This window comes from Moschus berezovskii, chromosome 1 (assembly GCF_049115385.1).
Source record: "Moschus berezovskii isolate FMDL1 chromosome 1, NW_MosBer_1.0, whole genome shotgun sequence".
Lineage (NCBI taxonomy): Eukaryota > Metazoa > Chordata > Mammalia > Artiodactyla > Moschidae > Moschus > Moschus berezovskii.
Genome location: NC_142460.1, coordinates 141,201,143 through 141,211,929, shown reverse-complemented (window position 1 = coordinate 141,211,929; position 10,787 = coordinate 141,201,143).

Sequence of the window (10,787 nt, the reverse complement as noted above, 5' to 3'; positions counted from 1 at the left end):
GAGATTATCTGGGACAAGGAGGAATGAGGAGTGGAAGCTAATATGTACTGAATTTCTTTGGGGAGTGATGAAAAGGGTCTAAAATTAGATATTAGAAGTTTATGACTCTGTGAATATACTAAAAACTACTGAACTATGTACTTTAAAGAGCACACAATTTTTAATGAATTTTATGCTGTGTGACTTATATATCAATAAAGTATTATTAAACCACATATATTAGCTGTGTGACCTTATTTAATCTCTGAGTCTTAATTTCTTATCTCTGTAGGGTTCTATGAGGGTTTATATATATATATAATTTACATATAACTTTAATAAATATTTATTTGTAATCATTCTTATATATGTAATCTGATGTTTAAGCATATATATGGGTTTCTCTGATGGCTCAGTGGATAAAGAGTCTGCCTTCAATGCAGGACACAGGAGATGCAGGTTTGATCCCTGGATCAGGAAGATTACCCATAGTAGGAAATGGCAACCCACTCAAGTATTCTTGCCTGGGAAATCCCATGAACAGAGGAACCTGGTAGGCTACAGTCCATGGGGTCGCAAAGAGTCAGACATAATTGAGCAACTAACAACTCACTTACTCAAACATATATAATCACTATTTTAAGTTACATATATATATATATATACGTATATATATATATATATATATAATTTTGTATATGCTTATACATAGACAGCATATTAAAAAGCAGAGACATTACTTTGTCAACAAAGGTCCATCCAAGGTTATGGTTTTTCCAGTGGTCATGTATGGATGTGAGAGTTGGACTATAAAGAAAGCTGAGTGCCGAAGAATTGATGCTTTTGAACTGTGGTGCTGGGGAAGGCTCTTGAGAGTCCTTGGACTGCAAGGAGATCCAACCAGTCCATCCTAAAGGAGATCAGTCCTGGGTGTTCATTGGAAGGACTGATGTTGAAGCTGAAACTCCAATCCTTTGGCCACCTGATGCGAAGAGCTGACTCATTGGAAAAGACTCTGATGCTGGGAAAGATTGAGGGCAGGAGGAGAAGGGGACAACAGAGAATGAGATGGCTAGATGGTATCACCGACTCAATGGAGGTGGGTTTGAGTGAACTCCGGGAGTTGGTGATAGACAGGGAGGCCTAGTGTGCTTGTGGTTCATGGGGTCACAAAGAGTCGGACACGACTGAATGATTGAACTGAACTATATATACACATACATATAAATGTATATACATAGCTATACATCACTTAACACCTTGCTGGGCACAGAGCAGCCCCTCTGATAAAGATAGTTATTACATTAAATTCTTTATGCTACAGCAAATCTCCTTTCTAACATCAATTTTATGTATTTTCTCAATGTAAAATAGTTATCCAGTCTCCATATAATTTCTTCATCTTATATTTAAAAGTCCTAATTATTAAGCTACTCCTCAGTTCACCTCTCTTCTCGATGAGTAAATCTAGATTTATAACACTTACCTGACTGGTGATTTTACATTTATCTGCTTGATTTCATTAAAGTGTGTCTTGTACTAAACCATTCCAAGAAGGCAGGGCCCATGCCTGTTTTCGTTCATTTCTGAATCATCAGTGCTAGCCCACGGCCAGACACATGTTAGAGCTTAAGAAATAGTTGTTGAATGAATGAATGGCTGGATGGATGGATAGATATTATATCTGCTCAGTGAGTGGCCTTCCTGGAAATGGGTGGTTCTCAGCAAGAGTTGGGGTGTGGAGAGAAGGCAGGTTGTCATACAGGATACAGATTGTCATATCTGAATCACCTGGGGTGATTTTTTTTTGAAGTTACTGGCAGCTTCTCCCCAAGACATACCATATCAGAGCTTACTGTGTGCTACTTCAGGGGCAGGAAGGCCCACTCCACCCAAAATACACCTCATACAACCAGTCACTGCTGACAGAAATTTCTTTCATAGGATACAAAACCTTTCATTCATAATCAGAGATCAAGGTTAAGGTACAAACACCTTTGGCCTCTGTGGTATGATAGAAACACCACTGATTAGACATAAACACATCTGGTCTTAGGTTTGACTTGACTTTGAATGTGAATATATGACAAGAAGGGCTTCTCAGGTGACTCAGTGATAAAGAATTCACCTGCCAATGCAGGAGACGCAGGCTCAGTCCCTGGGTTGGAAAGATCCCCTGAAGAAGGAAATGGCAACCCACTCCAGAAGTCCATGGAGATAGGAGCCTGGTGGACTACAGTACACAGGGTCACAAAAGAGTTGGACACAAACAACAACATAATGCACAAGTTTAAGACCTGCTTTGGCATCACCCAGTGATGCTTCTACACATAAACTGCAAGGATAGTTTCTTGTCTACTTCATTCTTATTTTCCAACATGTGTTCATTGTTTTTAACAGAGCCCTAGTTGCTAGTTCATATTCACCTTTGATGCAGCCTAATTCCTAAGATCCTCTGCTATACTCAGACTCTGTTTTCACCTTTCTTAACTGTGAAATATAGCACCTATTTTGCATAGAACACAAATGTTCGGCTTGGTGGATTATTATAAAGTCAACATCTGTGTAACTAACAAGTTTACTTTATACATTACTTACATACATACATTATGCATATGTAAAGTGTTATATTCATTTCATTAAATGTGAGTTAAACCTCAATAAGAATGATTTTTAAAGGAAAAATAAAAAGAAATAATGTACTATAAACACCTCAGAAAATTCCCACCCATGATTCTTTTCTAATCACAACTCTTATATTCTTCACTAAAGAAACTATTATTCTGACTCCTAAGGTATTTACTTTTCTTGCTTTTCTTAATGGATTTACCACTTAAATATGCATCTCTTAAAAACAGTTTAATTTTATCTACTTTTGAACTCGCCATCAACAGACTCACATAATCTCTGCTCCTTTGTGCTGGATCTCTTCCACCAGACATTGTTTTTTGGATTCACTCACATTATTGCTTGTAGCTATAGTTTTTTATTTTTATTTATATCTAGTATTCTAGTGAATGAATGATCCATAATTTGTTTACATATTCTACTGTGAATGGATACTTGGGTTGTTTCCAATTTCAGGCTATTACGAGTAATACTGCTACTAACATTCGTGGACATGTCTTTCAGTGTCCATGTGCACCTATATCTGTTACATATATGTCTAGGAGTGGGATTATGATAACTTTCACCTTTATTAGATAATATCAAACTACCTTCTGAAAAGGACTATCAATGTACTTTCTGACCAACAGTGTTTAATTCCTAATACCTGGCATTGTCAGACTTTTAAATTTTAGCTGATCTGGAGAGTGGTAGTCTCTCATTCCTATCCCATTTTGAGGGTATACTTTTTTCCTAGTATTTACTCTTAATATTTTCTTTCCTACGTACAAGCATGAATTCATCATTTACTCCTGTGAATGGCAAGCCACTCCAGTACTCTTGCCGAGAAAATCCCTTGGATGGAGGAGCCTGGCAGGCTGCAGTCCGTGGGGTCGCTAAGGGTCGGACACGACTGAGTGAATTCACTTTCACTTTTCACTTTCACACATTGGAGAAGGAAACGGCAACCCACTCCAGTGTTCTTGCCTGGAGAATCCCAGGGATGGAGGAGCCTGGTGGACTTCCGTCTGTGGGGTCACACAGAATCGGACATGACTGAAGTGACTTAGCAGCAGCAGCAAATTATACCCACAATTAGCGGCTTAAAACAAATAAACTATCTCACACACTCATTTGCATAGCTGAGGAATGCAGGAGGGCCTTAGGATCTGACTTAGGGTCTCTTCTGTGGTTGTCATCAAGAGGTCTACCAGGGCTGCAGTCATCTAAAGGCTTATCTGGGACTGGAGGATTCACTTCTAGGGTGCTCACTCATACTCCTTCCAAGTTAGTGAGGGCCATTGCAGAGGGCCTTGGTTCCTCTCCACATGGAGCCTCAATAGGGCACCTTGAGTCCTTCATGACATGGCAGCTCACCTCCCCCAAAGCTGATTCAAGAGAGGGAGAGCAGAGAGAAAAATCACAGTGCCTTTTTACAAATTAGCCTTGGAAATCACCTCTGCCGTTTTGTATTCATTGGAATAGAGGTGCTAAGAATAACCTACATACAAGGAGAGGGGAAGCAGGCTCCATTTCTCAAAGGATGAAATACCAAAGAACTTATGGACATGTTTTAAAACCACCACACAACACAATCTAACATCTCTTGACTGTCACCATTTGGCAAGCACTGGTTCATTGGGAAAGAATCTGCCTGTAATGCAGGAGACATGGGTTCAATCCCTGGGTCAAGAAGATCCCCTGGAGAAGGAAATGGCAACCCACTCCAGTATTCTTGCCTGGGAAATCCCATGGACAGAGGAACCTGGTGGGCTACAGTCCATGGGGTCACAAGAGTCAGACATGACTTATCAAGTAAAGCACCGCTGAAGTTATTTGTTATTTCAGGTACCAAAAAATGTTAAAATAACTGAAAGTATGATTAAGAAAACAAATTAGAGGGAGTTCCCTGGTGGTCTAGTGGTTTAGGATCTGGAACTTTCCCTGCCATGCTCCAGGTACAATCCCTGGTCAGGGAACTGAAATTCTGCAAGCTTTGTGGCATAGCAAAACAACAACAACAAAAAAAGAAATATGTATAGTCTCAAAGTATCTTCTCATGAAACAGCTTAATAATTCCAAAGGCAATCATAATAACTTACAGTAGAAAGACTTAGCAAACACGACCTTGACCAAATTATCAGCACTAACATCATCAATAATGAGTCTCAATATCATGAGACTTCCAATATGAAGCACTTTCGGTGTTATTCTTGCCAAAAATGCATAACTTAGTTTTAATAATGACAGAACATCAGATAAGCTAAACCCAAGTTGGCAAACATTCTATAAAATAACTGGATAGTATTCTTCAGTAATACCAAGGTCGTTAAAGACAAAGAAGGACTGAAAAATTGTCCCAGATGAAAGGAAACTAAGGAAACATAACAACTAAAAGCAAGGTGTGATTTTGAACCAGGAAAAAAAAGTACATTAACCAGACAACTGGTGAAATTTGAATAAAGTTGGTAGACTAGGGTAAAGTGTTAGGTCAATGTTAATATCCTAATTTTGATATTTGCACTGTGGCTAAATAAAATGGTAACATTTGCAAAAGCTGGATGAAGAGTATGTAAGAATTCCTTGTATTCATTTTGCCAACTTTTGGTAAATCTGAAATACTTCAAAATGAAAATAAAAAATTTTAATTATTATGAGAAAATATGTATCTAATTAAAGGATCAGTGAAAAACAATATGAATGATATAATTGGTCAGAAGCTCACTAATCTTTAACAGGAGTAGCTACTGAAAAAGAACTAGTCATTTTCTTTATGGCCTCCATCTCTCACTGCTTCTAGTTTAACTATGCCCACTTGATGAAATCCTCAACAGCTGCCTGTCTAAAACATATATCTGATCACGTCAATTTCCTGCTTAAACTTTGTCAATAGCTTTTCATATCTTAGAATAAATCCATCTTTCCTAGCAAGGGCTCCTCACACGAATGCTTGGCCAAAACTGTATGGAACTGAACACACTCCCTATGACATGACACATGTCTCCCTACTCCAGGTCTTTGCATATGCCATTCCCTTTTTTTTTGCTAGAAAAGTCCTGATTTTTCTGGTATATTAATCTCCAAATATCTATTTGGAAAGCTTTTTGGACTTTTTCTCTCCAAATAGATTTAATTGTTAATCTCCTCTTCCTTATGGCATTTGGTAAGGATTTCCCTTGCAGGATTGTTGTGTTGTAAGTAGATGCTATGTATCTATTGTTGTTATTGGCATTGCTGTGTTGTTTTTCTGAGAACTATGAGCTTCTAGAGGCAAAAATCTAAGCCATCTTCATTCCTAGCACCTGGCACAGAAACAAATGGTAGGCTTATTAGTTATTTACTGCTATATAAAAAATTACTCTAAAAATTAGCATCTTAAAGCAACAGTTTCATTATAATTATCATATAGTTTCTAAGTTTCAGGAGTCAAAAGCAGCTTAGATGAGTAGGTTCTGCCTTAGGGTCTCACAGGGCTCAAATCTAGGTGTCAGGCAGGGCTGCAGCCATCCAAAGACTTGACTGAGGCTGTTGAATCTTCTTCTAAGATGGCTTATTCACAAAACTGTGGACAAAAGATCTCAATTCTTCTTCAGTTTTTGGCAGAGGGCCTCAATTCCACACATGGTCCCCTCCATAGAGTACAGATTATCCTCATAACATGGCAACTGGCTTGCTTCAGAGAAAGTAGTCCAAGAGAGAAAGGAAGGCATATGTCACAACTTTTTTATAATCTGTCTCAGAAGTGAAGTACCATTACTGTTGCTGTATTCTATTGGTCACAGAGAACAACCTTGGTAAATGTAGAATACTACACAGGGCATGCATACCAAGATGCAGGGATCAGTGGGTTCCTTCTTAGAGGCTGACAGCCACAGTAGTAGTTATTCAATGTCTAAAGGGATGAATTGATGAGTGAACGAAGTGACCTCCTCTGGACCATCTCCCAAAGTAATCGAAGAACCAGAATGAACTCTTTTATCTTAAGGCAGTCTTAGCTATAAGAAAGTCATCTCCAGATACTGACTAGGACCACAAACAGCACTTGAAAGAGGTTCCAATGTGTAATTCACCCACTCTTTGAATAGAAGGACCTTGTCATATTTCAGGAAAATTAACTTAGACCAAAGAAGATGGGGTGATTGACCTGAGGTCACTGAGAAGGTCAGGAAGAGACTCCTTGTCTACTGAGAATAACCAGCATGAGTTTTAGAGGCTCACACATCTGAGTGTTGTCCAGTTGTTTAGAATGCTGTGTTCTTTCTTCATTCAAAGGTGATTCATGGGTCCAAGAAATGGCCAACTCATAGCACATCAATATGTTAAAATTTTTCCTTTTTAAATTTTGTTATGAGACACACTTTCCCACTAAATCCTAATCTTTGGTATAAAATCTACCATCTCTATAGATTTTTATAGAAGATTCTCACATTACTTAGAAGCTGTGTACCCTGAAGAAGGTTTCATGACATTTTACCTTCATCTTATCCTTTTGTGTCACACCAGTACCCTGTATGGACTGTCCTTTCTTCAACTTCTCATATAAACTGATTGTAATTCTACCAGTTCTTCCAGTTCCAGCCAAAACTCTGCTCCTTCAAGAGGTTCCCCTGATTATTCTCATCTAGAGGCTTCACTTCCTTATTGGACCAACCCTATCTGATAGCTTGTTTCACTATATGGCATTTGAGTTTGTTTTATAAGTATTTAGATACATGCAGAACATGTCACACATGCTGTTGTTCAATACACACACTTGATTTCCTTTAACAGAATACCATTTTTAAAAAGCTCTTTACTCTTAAAAACTCTAAGGTAAATATTTTTGTAGTATGCAAACTTTTTCAAACTTCTGTTGTTTTTTAGGTTGTTTGGTTTTTCTTTTTGTTGTGATTTCAGATTTTTTCAAGTTATTACACTCCTGAATGCAGGACAGGTTACACGTGTGCAGTGTTGATACACTTCTCCTTTAACAAAATTGAACTCACTAATCACATTCATTTCCAAAGCCCTTTGAAAATGTGTGTCATGCTTATGAGTGGCCACATTCCAGAGAAATGAATATGTGCTGTGAAAGGAAAGGAGGCTGGGAGTGGGAAGGAAACCCTTACAAGGCAAGAGAACTGAGCATGTGCAAAGCTCTGTACAAAGAGAAGGGCAGAAAAGTGCAGTTTTGGAAATACTGAGGCTAATGGAAAGAGAAAGGGAATTTAAGGGAGAGAGGGGAGTTTGGGCATATTCAGGAGATCCCTCAGAACCCCCAAATGGAGAGAGTGCATTCAAAAAAGTGTACCTCTGACTGCCAGGCCCCTTCTGGCATCTCTTTATCAGCTCCCACCCACTGGGGATGCTCAGGCCCAGCTCTGGCTCCTCACACTCAGTGGCTCCTGAGATTCTAGCCCTTTCCCTGACATGTGATCTGTCATCCTGCATCAGACTTGCAGGTTTGAGTTTTGAGAGGTAGTGTGGGTTCTACCTTAGGGTCTCATGAAATTCAATGGACTTGGAAAACTCCCAGTTCTGCTACTTAGAAGCTGACAAGTTATGCAATCTCTTGTAGCCTCAATTTCCTCATCTAGAAATTGGGGATAATAATACCTACAATACAGGTATTATTGTGGATCACAGGTATTACAGGATTATTGTGAAAATCACGCATTAGTAGATAAATAGCAACAATGAAAAGCAATGTAGCTTGGTGGTTAAAAGTTTGAAATTTGGATCTAGACTGTCTGGGTTCGAATTCTTGTTTTATTATCTACTCTCAGTGTGATTTATTTTCTCTATGCCTCAGTTAACAAATCTATCAAATGGGAATAATTAGGTATAGTTTCTATCTCACAGAGTTGATGAAAGGATATGGATGGTTATAACACAGTGCCTGTCACATCAAAAACATTCAGTTGATGGAAATAGTAGGAGCAGTTGTTTTGTTGTTATTATTATAAAAAATGCAGTGGAGGTCAACAGTTAAGACCGTGTCCTCTTGTGTTGAACGATCTGGGTTCAGATCATCATTCTGCTCTTTACAAGCCGCACAATCCCACAGCCTTCATTCCCTCATCTTTAATTAGGAATAATAATAGTATCTACTTCATAAGATGAAATAAATTCCTATATGCAAAATACGTAGTGCTGATGCACCATAAAGAATAAATGTGAGCCATCATTAGCATAAATTCCAATAAGCCATAGATCCAGTTTTTATGCATGTCTGTGGATAATATTAAAGCTGGATATTGTGTGCAATTAAATAGACTTAAAGTTTATGTGTTCTGTGGCGATTAACCTGAATTATTAGTTCCCTTGGAAATAAGCCAGGCTTTTCACTATCAAAGGTTTTCAACTGGATCCCAGCTGACCATCTTTTCAGCGTCTATGTATATAGCAGATGGTGAGCTGCATTTCTTTCAACTATTCCTCCCAAAGAGAAGACTGTAAAGTTCTCAGAAAAATTAAATGCCCTCGTGACAAAAGCGTGCCATGGTCTCAGCCCTCTCATTCCACTCTTTAGTGACTGGCACTGTGGAGTCTCACAGAAACGGACCACATCTCATAATTAGCCTTGTTGGAGAGTCTCCTCGTATGCTGCAGACTGTGCTTTTCAAAGAGACACCAAAAGCCTGCCACTTCAACTCACACTTTTTCTTTGCTCTCTGGCTGTACTGCAGTCACAGTACAAGTTGTTTGTTCAGATACCGGAAAGGCTGACAGTCCAGGAAACTTTTTTTTTTTATTCCTTCAGCCAATAATCTTGTAGCCTGGTGATGTCACTCAACAATTATGCAATATGACTTAACTGTTGGATAGGTGACAGGAATTCCACTGACACCAGGATCACAATGAAACTGCTTAGACACTAAATTAGTCACATTGTACATTACCGATAAGTCACTTTTAAACTGTGATTAACTGCCAGTTCAAACAGCACCATTGTCTAATGAGGGAAGTCAGGGGACCATCACTCATAGTTTCAATGATCACATCCATTTATTTCAGCGTCTGAACAATGCAAATGAGGTGGTTATTGAGCTCCACAAATTCAGAGGCCACTTAAAAGGGAACATGTGAAAAGAAAACACTTTCTATCCTCTATTTTTAGGGGAAAATTTGTTCAATATTTCCTCAACTGTATTCTAAAATTAGTCATTTCAATCTCTTGATTTCCCCAATCCAAATAGGATGAGAATAGGATCCTGTTCTTCGATGAAGACAGGAATTATTTACTGTTGTTCTCTGTTCTAACACAAGTTGGCTTCTATCCTACAATTCAGCTACACTATGAAAGCGGACTTTTTTACTGACCACAAGCCACAAGGTAGACATCAGTTATTCCACAATAGCAGTTGTTAAAATAATTTTAACAACTTTAAATTGTTAAATTTAATTCAATTTTCTCCTTCAAAAAGTAGTAGATGTGTGTTAGAAAAAGTTTAGGAAATACTGAAAAGTATAAAAAAAGGAAACCCCACAATCTTACCCTCCCCCTTAAAAAAACCATAACTAAAACCCTGTAAATTTCTTCCAGTCTCAATAAAGAATGAATACAACAACCTAATGAACTCCTTGCCTGGCAGTGCGGTAGATGCTGAGTGCAGATGCGTAAGATTCAATCCTTCTCCTTTAAGGGGCACACAACTTAATGTAATGAGGTATCTGAACACAAAAGAGGCTGGCGAGAACAGAATGTGGAGCGGAGGAGATGGAAGGGACTATCAGAACAGATTAGAAAAGTTCCAGAGCAGAGCTACTCCAAGTGTCGTCCACAAGGTAACACCAGATCCTACAAGCTACTTACAGAAAATGAGAGAAAGCATGTGAAACTTTCAGAGCAATTTGACAGTGATTGTTTTTTCATACAATAATAGTTTTTTAAATTGGACCTGTATTTTGTAGGTATTTTTTATTTCACTTTTGTTGTATTTATTTTTGTTATATTTTAAAAAGATCAGTCCCTACAATAGATAAGAAATTAAAAATGTATATCTCCCCTGGCACTATAAATAGTTTGAAAACCACTGTTCCCAGGGACACAATAGCTTAGCTAAGTATAGGATAACCAACTGTCCTGGTTTGCACTAAACTTGGCAAAGCCCCAGGCATACCAGGATGAGTTCGCCACCTTACAATAGTTTAATTCCAAAAGTTAGCTCATGAGAGAATAGATGAAGGGGAAGCAATCATCAGAGAAACAAAAGAAGAAA